Here is a 9951-nt window from a genome sequence, read left to right on the forward strand (position 1 = left end):
ACTATAGTACTGCATTTTTCCATCCCTGCAGTTACTACGTACTCATCCGAACTTTCATTTTCAACAATGAAGAGATTAAAGACGTAGACTCAATGGATTGGCATTAATGTCGGTTCATCGCCGAATAAATGTGCCGACTGAAGAAGTAATTGATTTATTTGCTGCCCAAAAAGCCCGTCGGCTCAATTTAATATTATAAAACAAGTAAGGAAAGTCTAAAGTCGGGCGGGCCGACTATATTATACCCTGCACCACTTTGTAGATCTAAATTTTCGATACCATATCACATTCGTCAAACGTGTTGGGGGCTATATATAAAGGTTTGTCCCAAATACATACATTTAAATATCACTCGATCTGGACAGAATTTGATAGACTTCTACAAAATCTATAGACTCAAAATTTATGTCGGCTAATGCACTAGGGTGGAACACAATGTTAGTAAAAAATATGGGAAACATTTAAATCTGAAGCAATTTTAAGGAAACTTCGCAAAAGTTTATTTATGATTTATCGCTCGATATATATGTATTAGAAGTTTAGGAAAATTAGAGTCATTTTTACAACTTTTCGACTAAGCAGTGGCGATTTAACAAGGAAAATGTTGGTATTTTGACCATTTTTGTCGAAATCAGAAAAACATATATATGGGAGCTATATCTAAATCTGAACCGATGTCAACCAAATTTGGCACGCATAACTACAATGCTAATTCTACTCCCTGTGCAAAATTTCAACTAAATCGGAGTTAAAAATTGGCCTCTGTGGTCATATGAGTGTAAATCGGGCGAAAGCTATATATGGGAGATATATCCAAATCTGAACCGATTTCAACCAAATTTGGCACGCATAGTTACAATGCGAATTCTACTCCCTATGCAAAATTTCAACTAAATCGGAGCAAAAAATTGGCCTCTGTGGGCAATTGAATGTAAATCCGGCGAAAGCTATATATGGGAGCTATATCTAAATCTGAACCGATTTGGATGATATTTTGCAAGTTTTTCGAGACTCATAAAATATTCGGATGTACGGAATTTGAGGAAGATCGGTTGATATACACGCCAATTATGAACAGATCGGTGAAAAATATATATGGCAGCTATATCTAAATCTGAACCGATTTTTTCCAAAATCAATAGGGATCGTCTTTGAGCCGAAACAGGATCCTATACCAAATTTTAGGACAATAGGACTAAAATTGCGAGCTGTACTTTGCACACAAAAATACATCAACAGACAGACAGACAGACAGACAGACAGACAGACAGACAGACAGACGGACAGACAGACAGACGGACATCGCTAAATCGACTCAGAATTTAATTCTAAGCCGATCCGTATACTAAAAGGTTGGTTTATGATTACTCCTTCTTGACGTTACATACAAATGCACAAACTTATTATACCCTGTACCACAGTAGTGGTGAAGGGTATAAATATAGGAAACATTTAAATCTGAAGCAATCTTAAGGAAACTTCGCAAAAGTTTATTTATGGTTTATCGCTCGATATATATGTATTAGAAGTTTAAGAAAATTAGAGTCATTTTTTCAACTTTTCGACTAAGCAGTGGCGATTTTACAAGGAAAATGTTGGTATTTTGACCATTTTTGTCGAAATCAGAAAAACATATATATGGGAGCTATATCTAAATCTGAACTGATTTGGCTGATATTTTGCAAGATTTTCGAGACTCATAAAATATTCGGATGTATGGAATTTGAGGAAGATCGGTTGATATACACGCCAATTATGGCCAGATCGGTGAAAAATATATATGGCAGCTATATCTAAATCTGAACCGATTTTTTCCATAATCAATAGGGATCGTTTTTGAGCCGAAACACGACCCTAAACCAAATTTTAGGACAATCGGACTAAAGCTGCGAGCTGTACTTTGCACACAAAAATACATCAACAGACAGACAGACGGACATCGCTAGATCGACTCAGAATTTAATTCTAAGCCGATCCGTATACTAAAAGGTTGGTCTATGATTACTCCTTCTTGGCGTTACATACAAATGCACAAACTTATTATACCCTGTACCACAGTAGTGGTGAAGGGTATAAATATTGTATACATACCTATGCATAAATAAAATTTTCTACACATGAGATTATATGAATATTTTTTTTTTAAGTTGAACCCCCCCCGAATTAAAATCCTGGCTACGGCCTTGAATACGACACCAGTTTGTCAATTATCACCCAAACGTTGAATAAAATAAATATAATTGCAAACTGTTATTTGCTGTTTTGCCAAATAGTCACGTGATAATGAATTAAATTAAAGAAATTTGGTCTCCACCACACTTTATGTATGTTCAGTATTGATATGTTCCATATCACCTTCCTTGGACAACGTTGTCTTATTTTTTATAGAAACTTATCGACAAATAAAAAGAACAGCCATTTTTATTTGCGGTACATACAAACACATCGTCTATATTACAGAGCAAGAGCCAAATCGGCGATAGTTTATCGAAGGAATTGTTTTTTTTTCCATAGTCAGCGTCGGTCGTCGGTAGGCGTCAGATCCGGTTGCTGTCTTTATCCAACTAATTGGCTTTGTGCCTGTATTTACTTACAAACTTTTTCTTATGTATGTTTGGATATATTTTATCCCATGTGATGTACAAGTTGTGCGATGAACATCCATATTTTTTTCACACGTAGTCGAATGTTATAAACACTGAGAAAAATAGGTCGATTTTCAAATCTCACAAGTGTTGAGCATTGACCGAGATATCACACCACCTTGGCGGATACCCTGTTTCATTTTATGAGGCCCTGTGGAGTAGAGCTCGACCGAAGCGGCCGAAGCCGATTATTTTCCTCAAATTTTTAATTACAGAAATTTGGTGTGTTTTATAGTACAATATTAGAATATTTTTTCAACAAATGCATAAATACAACAATAAAAGGTATTTCAGTCCAGTAGTTTGATATTATAATGACAAACAAGGATTTTTTTATAATTTTTTTACGTTTTATTTGTACTGAGTGTTCCGACTGAGACAAATTAAACACATGGACAATTCAATATCAAATAAATTATTCAAAAAGCTTCTGTTAATCGCCCTCTTGACGCCGAAGGCCGATTCGTGACCGATTATCGATTTTTGGCCGAATGCCGAAGCCGATGCTTTGGTCGAGCTCTACTGTGGAGTGCTATAAAATGGCTTCTGGGGAGTGCTATAAAATGGGCTTAATATATGCCTGTCAACATCTCAGCCAAAAATGGTTCATTCAGAACGATTTGGTCAAATACTGCAAAAAGTAGAAAATGTCTAGTGACGCTCCTCCGACGTTAGGTACGATATATTTTTTGAGTGTGTGTTCCACATGCTTTTTGTCCCACATATATTATTGATAAATTGGCCATAGTGTACCATTGAACACTGAACATTTGGGTTGGAACGATGTGCGATGCCAAAAAAGTATACATGTATGTATCGTTATCCAAAGTGTTTGTTTGGATTTCCTGTTGCAGTGACGGTAGAAATAAAAGCGAATACTCAAAAGGGAAATACATAAAAATACGGTGGACTTATTTGTATTAAGGCCACATCGTAGGGTTGAGGAATTTAAATTCAAGTAAACCTATGCGGACAGCAAATTTCTATGGCTTTCAGTATAGACCTGGCGGGAGAAGATGACTTAGGAAACAAAATCACCAACTTTGAAAAATTTAATTGATCTTGAATCGGAAAAGAAAACACTAATACAATTTCGTGTTAAAAATCTATCATTTTGTTAATAGAATCAAGTACAAATTTAAATGATTTCTCTTCAAAAAATTGGAAATTTTTATTTGGTCACACTTAAAATGGGGATTGAAATAATTTCAATTTCAAAATTAATTTGATCAATACAGATGAATGGATTTTTAATTTTTGAAATTTGTTTGAAGTTTATTTTTTCTGCTCCCTTTAAAATGTTGATTTTGATTTCATTTGATTGGGCCCTTTCCAAGCACGGCTGCCACTGGTACCAAAAATAATCTACCAAAATTTGAAAAAAAAATTGTACCAAAAATGTGCCAAATTAAAAAAAAACTATTTTGAACATTTTGATCAAATTTTTTCGAAGTTTTTTTATTCGAAAGAAATGTTTTATTACTAAGTTTATTTCAGTATATTATGATCGCTCCAATTACCGTCATTTTTTTTGGTGTACAAATATCCCTTGAATTGTAAATGTGTCGAATTTTAAATGTTTTAATGATTTCTCTTGCACCAACAAGGAATGTTACGAATTCTTTAAAATGGACCTTTCTTTGGCTTTGACAAAATGGACCAACACGCAAATTAAAATTTTGAAATATATGGAATTATAGAAAATTTTGTCAAAATTTTATTTCTGTAGTAAGTTTTGTCAAAATTTTATTTCTATAGAAAATTTTGTCAACATTTTATTTCTATGGAAAATGTTGTCAAAATTCTATTACTATAGACAATTTTATCAAAATTTTAATTCAATGGATTTTTGTTTTATTCTATTTAAAATTTTTATTTCTGTATACAATTTTGTAAAAATTTTTCTATAGAGAAATTTGTGAAAATTTCTGTATTTCTACAATTTTTATAGAAAATTGAAGTATCTCTCAGTTGGACAGGAATATTTTGAAAATTCTACCAAATCATCAAGAATTCTACCAGTGTACCAAAATTTTAAAAAGAATACGGTAACATACTTAATCCTAAAAAGAAATCCCGAAAAAGTGGTTTCCCAGAAATTAAGGATCCGGAAAATGTTAACTTAATCCAGCAGCGTTGGAGCAAGGAATATCATCAGTGGGATTTAAATATAATATATGTGGGATTTAAATATAAAATATGGGAGCCACCGTGGTGCAATGGTTAGCATGCCCGCCTTGCATACACAAGGTCGTGGGTTCGATTCCTGCTACGACCGAACACCAAAAAGTTTTTCAGCGGTGGATTATCCCACCTCAGTAATGCTGGTGACATTTCTGAGGGTTTCAAAGCTTCTCTAAGTGGTTTCACTAGAATGTGGAACGCCGTTCGGACTCGGCTATAAAAAGGAGGTCCCTTGTCATTGAGCTTAACATGGAATCGGGCAGCACTCAGTGATAAGAGAGAAGTTCACCACTGTGGTATCACAATGGACTGAATAGTCTAAGTGAGCCGGATACATCGGGCTGCCACATAACCTAACCTAACCTATAAAATATGGAGATGCTTATTTGTAATAGATACTTCAGAAAATGTGAAATAACAGGCTCACTTCTGATGTGGCCTGTAATAACCTAATTTGACCTACTAAAATTATATTGGTAACATAGTGTTAGTTGTTCAACCTACTGTGCGTAACAATATCCAAAATCAAAATATATTATAATGGCCACTCGTATACCAATATGCCAGTGAATGTCAGGAATTTCCTGTGCTTATCGTTTTGAGATGTGCCAAATGGAATTTCTTTGAATTTGCAGAAATTCGTAGCACAAATAAAAACTTGTAGATATTCTCCAAGTATTTCTTTGCTTCCTGTTTTTATGTTATTTCTCTCACTTAGAAACGCCCATTGTCTAAGCAGGAGTATGTTTATGGTCATAACTGCAGCATGGAATATTGCGAGGATGTTATTCTTTGTACCGAGTATACGAAAATGTGAAGAATAAATAAGAAATGGAATTGAAAGAAAAACAAATAAAATATTATTGCATTCAAATCCTGGCTGTCAAGAAGGTCGTCGTTCCCTACTGTATTGGGCCAATATTTGGCAAACCCATGACTTTTCAAAGTTGATCCTTGCGGTTTGCAACGTTATTGTATTGTCTAGTTCAAGTCATTGTGTTTCATTAGTGGGATGAACATCATATGATTGAATGTTAATTTTGGATATTTCTTTATTGGCTTTCTTTCGCCTAATGGATCGAAACCAGCAGCTGGAAGTCGACATGTTAAAATTTAAAAAAATCAATCAATCAAAATTTCTGACTCAAAGTGTCGGAAATTCGACTTTTTATACCCTGCGCCACACTGTGTGATAGGGTATAATAAGTTAGTGCATTTGTTTGCAACACCCAGAAGGAGACGAGATAGACATATGGTGTCTTTGGCAATGTTGCTCAGGGCGGGTTCCGGAGTCGATATAGCCATGTTCGTCTGTCTGTGATAGAGGTGTGCACGTGAGTAATAGTTTACTCACGCTCACGCACACTCACGACTGAAAAATCATATTCACACACACTCACGCACGATATTTTTTGGTAGGACTCACCTCACGCACACTCACGAAAAGAAAATTTGTACTCACGCACACTCACACACGAAAAATATCGTGACTCACGAAAAATTTCGTGACCTTACCGAAGTGTCTGACAACATGAGCACTATTAAAATCGAGAGTGTTATTAAACTCTTAACATCCCAGGTGTCACTAAAATTGTAATTGAATTTAACTCTTAAGCGTTTTATGTTTGTGAGCAGGAATATTTTCGTGAGTGTAATTCGTTACTCACGCACTCTCACGAAGATATTATTTTCGTGACTCACGCTCACGCACGACATGTTGGTTTGTTAAACACGATCACGCACACTCACGCTGTTGTCATGAGCGGAACTCACGACTCACGCACGAATCACGAAAATGTTCGTGAGTCACGACAATTTCGTGTCACGTGCACACTAGATAGGGTCACGGCCTAAAAGAAAAAAAAGTTGATGCGGTCACTCCCCAGTTTTGTAGCATATTCGAAGACAATTTCAGAACACCAAAACTTTTTTCCGTGCACCCTACGACCCCCCGAAATACAATTTATTGTGCTGTGTCGTCATTTGAAGTCCGATCGAAAAGAAACGCATATCGTTGTTCGTGGTTGATCAGGGGCTATATTTCGTGCATTGGCCATTTTTGACTACGACGTCAAATTTGATTTTTAATTTTTTTATTTCGCTTCGTATACCCCTATGATGCCCATTTCTCATAACCCATATAAAAACCTTAACATTTTTGTGATCTAAGTCCAGGTAGCAGTTTTAGTCCAATCGACTTCAAATTTAGCACAAGTTTCTGTTTAGGGTCAGAATAGAACTATATTGATTTTAGAAGAAATCGATTCAGATTTAGATATAGCTCACATATATATCTTTCACCCGATATGCAATTATATGGACCCAGAATCCAGAGTTTTACCCTGATTTGCTTGAAATTTTGCGTAAACATAAGACTTGGTCTGGTGCTGGATATGCATGCCAATTTTATTTAGATACAGCTCCAATATATATCTGGATATTCATTCCAATTTTATTTAGATACAGCTCCAATATATATCTTTCGCCCGATATGGACTTATATGGCACAAGAAGCCAGAGTTTTTACAATTTAGTAGAAATTTTGCACAAGGAAAACAATTTGTACTATAGTCAAGTATGAAAAATTTTATTGAAATCGGTTCAAATTTAGGTATAGCTCCATACATAACTATCTTTCGCCCGATTGGTCATAACCACAGAGGCCAAAGTTTTACTCTGATTTACGTGAAATTTTGTACAGGGAGTAGAATTAACATTCTAACTATGCTTCCTAAATTTGGTTCAATTCGGTTCAGATTTAGATATAGCTCCCTTATATCATTCGCCCGATTTAGACTCATATAAACACAGAGACTAAAGTTTAACACCGATTTACTTGAAACTTTGAATAGAAAGTAGAATTAAGGTTCTGGATGTGCATGCCAATGGTGGTTGAAATTGGTTCAGATTTATGTATAACTCCCATATATATCTTTCCCGCGACTTTCCGTCATATGACACAGAGGTCAATGTTGTAATCCGATTTACGCGAAATTTTGCACAGTGAGTAGAATTAAAATAGTAACTATGCATGTCAAATTTGGTTGAAATCGTTTCAGATTTCGCTATAGCTACACTAAAAAAAAGTGAACTCACTATTTCACTAAAGCCAATTTAACTATATTTTAGTTCATGAAATTATTATATTTGGAGAAAGTTTCATTTACTCTAATAATTTTTTGCGTACGTTAGTTAAATGAACTAAAAGACGGGAAAAAATTATACACAAATGAAGTAAAAAGTTTTACTAAATTCGTACTTCTCACAAAATAGTTCATTATTTCTTAAAATTTGTAAATTTTACTACAACAGCGTCCATCATGAACTTCGTATGTCACTAAAGACATTCTTGCAATTTTGAACTCCAATTTTTTCCTTCAAACTACAAAATTTTCTTTAAAAAGTGAAAAAAATTATTTATGTCTAATAAATTTTCTTAAATTTGTCGAAAAATATTTACTTATTTTTGTGATATCGGCGTGATGCCAGCGCTTGTAATACTGTTTAGTTAAAAATTTCCAAAACTATTCAAAATTTTCTAATATTAATCAAAAGTTTTCTTCCTGGTGGGTTCACTGTTTTTTCAGTGTACCATATATATGGTTTTCCGATTTAGGCAAAAATGACCAAAAACACACATTATAAAATCGCCTTTTGTCCTTTGTATTTAATACATATCTATCGACCGATAACTCATAAATACATTTTTGGAAAAATGGCTCAAAATTGGTTCAGATTTAAATTAAATATTTCCCATATTTTTTTACCAACATTGTGTTCCACCCCAGGGCATTAGCCGACTTAAATTCAAAAAGTTAAAAGTCTACAAATTTTGTAGAAATCTAAAAAAATTTGTTCAGATCGGGTCAGATTTAAAAATTTGTATATGGGAACATAAACCTTTCACAGAAAAAAATTTAACGATAATTTTTCCAATTAAAATTTTAATTGAGTTTGAAAAAATATTCAATTGAAAATTTCAACAAATTTTTTAATTGAAACAAAAATCAATCACAACAATTTATAGTATCAATTAATTTTTTAATTGACATTCAATTAATTTTTTAATTGATACTATAATTTCTGCGATTCAAGAATTTTCAATTAAAAAATTAATTGGATCAATTACAAATTTGAATTGAATCAGAAAACAAATTTTGTGTGTTATATATAGCACCAAACATATTGGACATTGATATGGTATCGAAAACATGGATCTACCAAATGGTGCAAAGTCGGGCGGGGCCGTTTATATTAGCCCCGCCCGACTTTTTACTTTACTCACTTGTTTTATTATGATTTCAGTCCACACTTTAGTCAACGAGGTCTTTTGAACATTTTTTAAAAATTTTGGAAAAATCGATTTTCAACTTTTGCAGATTTTCTGCAATTGTATCCCAAGAAAAGACGCCATCCTGAAAATTTTCCTATTTCGCAATTTAAGTTATTGCCTAAACCATATTAATTTAATGTGAATGAAAAATTTAAAATGTTTCAAAAGAACGCAAAACACCACTTTCCCAACTCTCGCTAGTATACCAGGCCAGTGAATTTCAATAACTGGGCATCATTTTATTCATTTTAAATGTAGTTTGCTTTATGGCTATGTAAATACCAAACAAGCGAATATATGAATGTTGCAGTGTGTTTTCCAACGAAAGATGACGCTTTCTAAATGTTTTATATGTTGTAACAAAACTATTACTTTATTTTTCTATAGTAGTGTCAACACCGAAATAATAAAAGGGGAAAAAATCTAAAATTTATACATTCCTCAGAAAAATATTTGGTGACAAGAGCAAATAAATGGGGCATTGAAAAAAATAAACGAAAATATTGAAATACATCAAACAGATTGAAATTCAAATAAAAGCTTTCCTCTTCAAAAAAGAAAGACATTTATTTTATGCATGTACATAAACACAGACTACATCTATAAAATGAATAGAAAAAAAAAAAACAACTCGTAAAAGCAATATAATAGTAGCTATAAATAAAAGTAAATGTACATGTATACATTAGAGTGGGTAAATAAATGTTTATTACTATGGAAAACAATTTGGATATGAATTTTTTTTAATGTACAAATGTATATGTCTTTACAGGGTGGCTGAAACAAACT

The sequence above is a fragment of the Haematobia irritans genome, chromosome 1 (assembly GCF_050003625.1).
Source record: "Haematobia irritans isolate KBUSLIRL chromosome 1, ASM5000362v1, whole genome shotgun sequence".
In the NCBI taxonomy this organism is placed as follows: Eukaryota; Metazoa; Arthropoda; class Insecta; order Diptera; family Muscidae; genus Haematobia; species Haematobia irritans.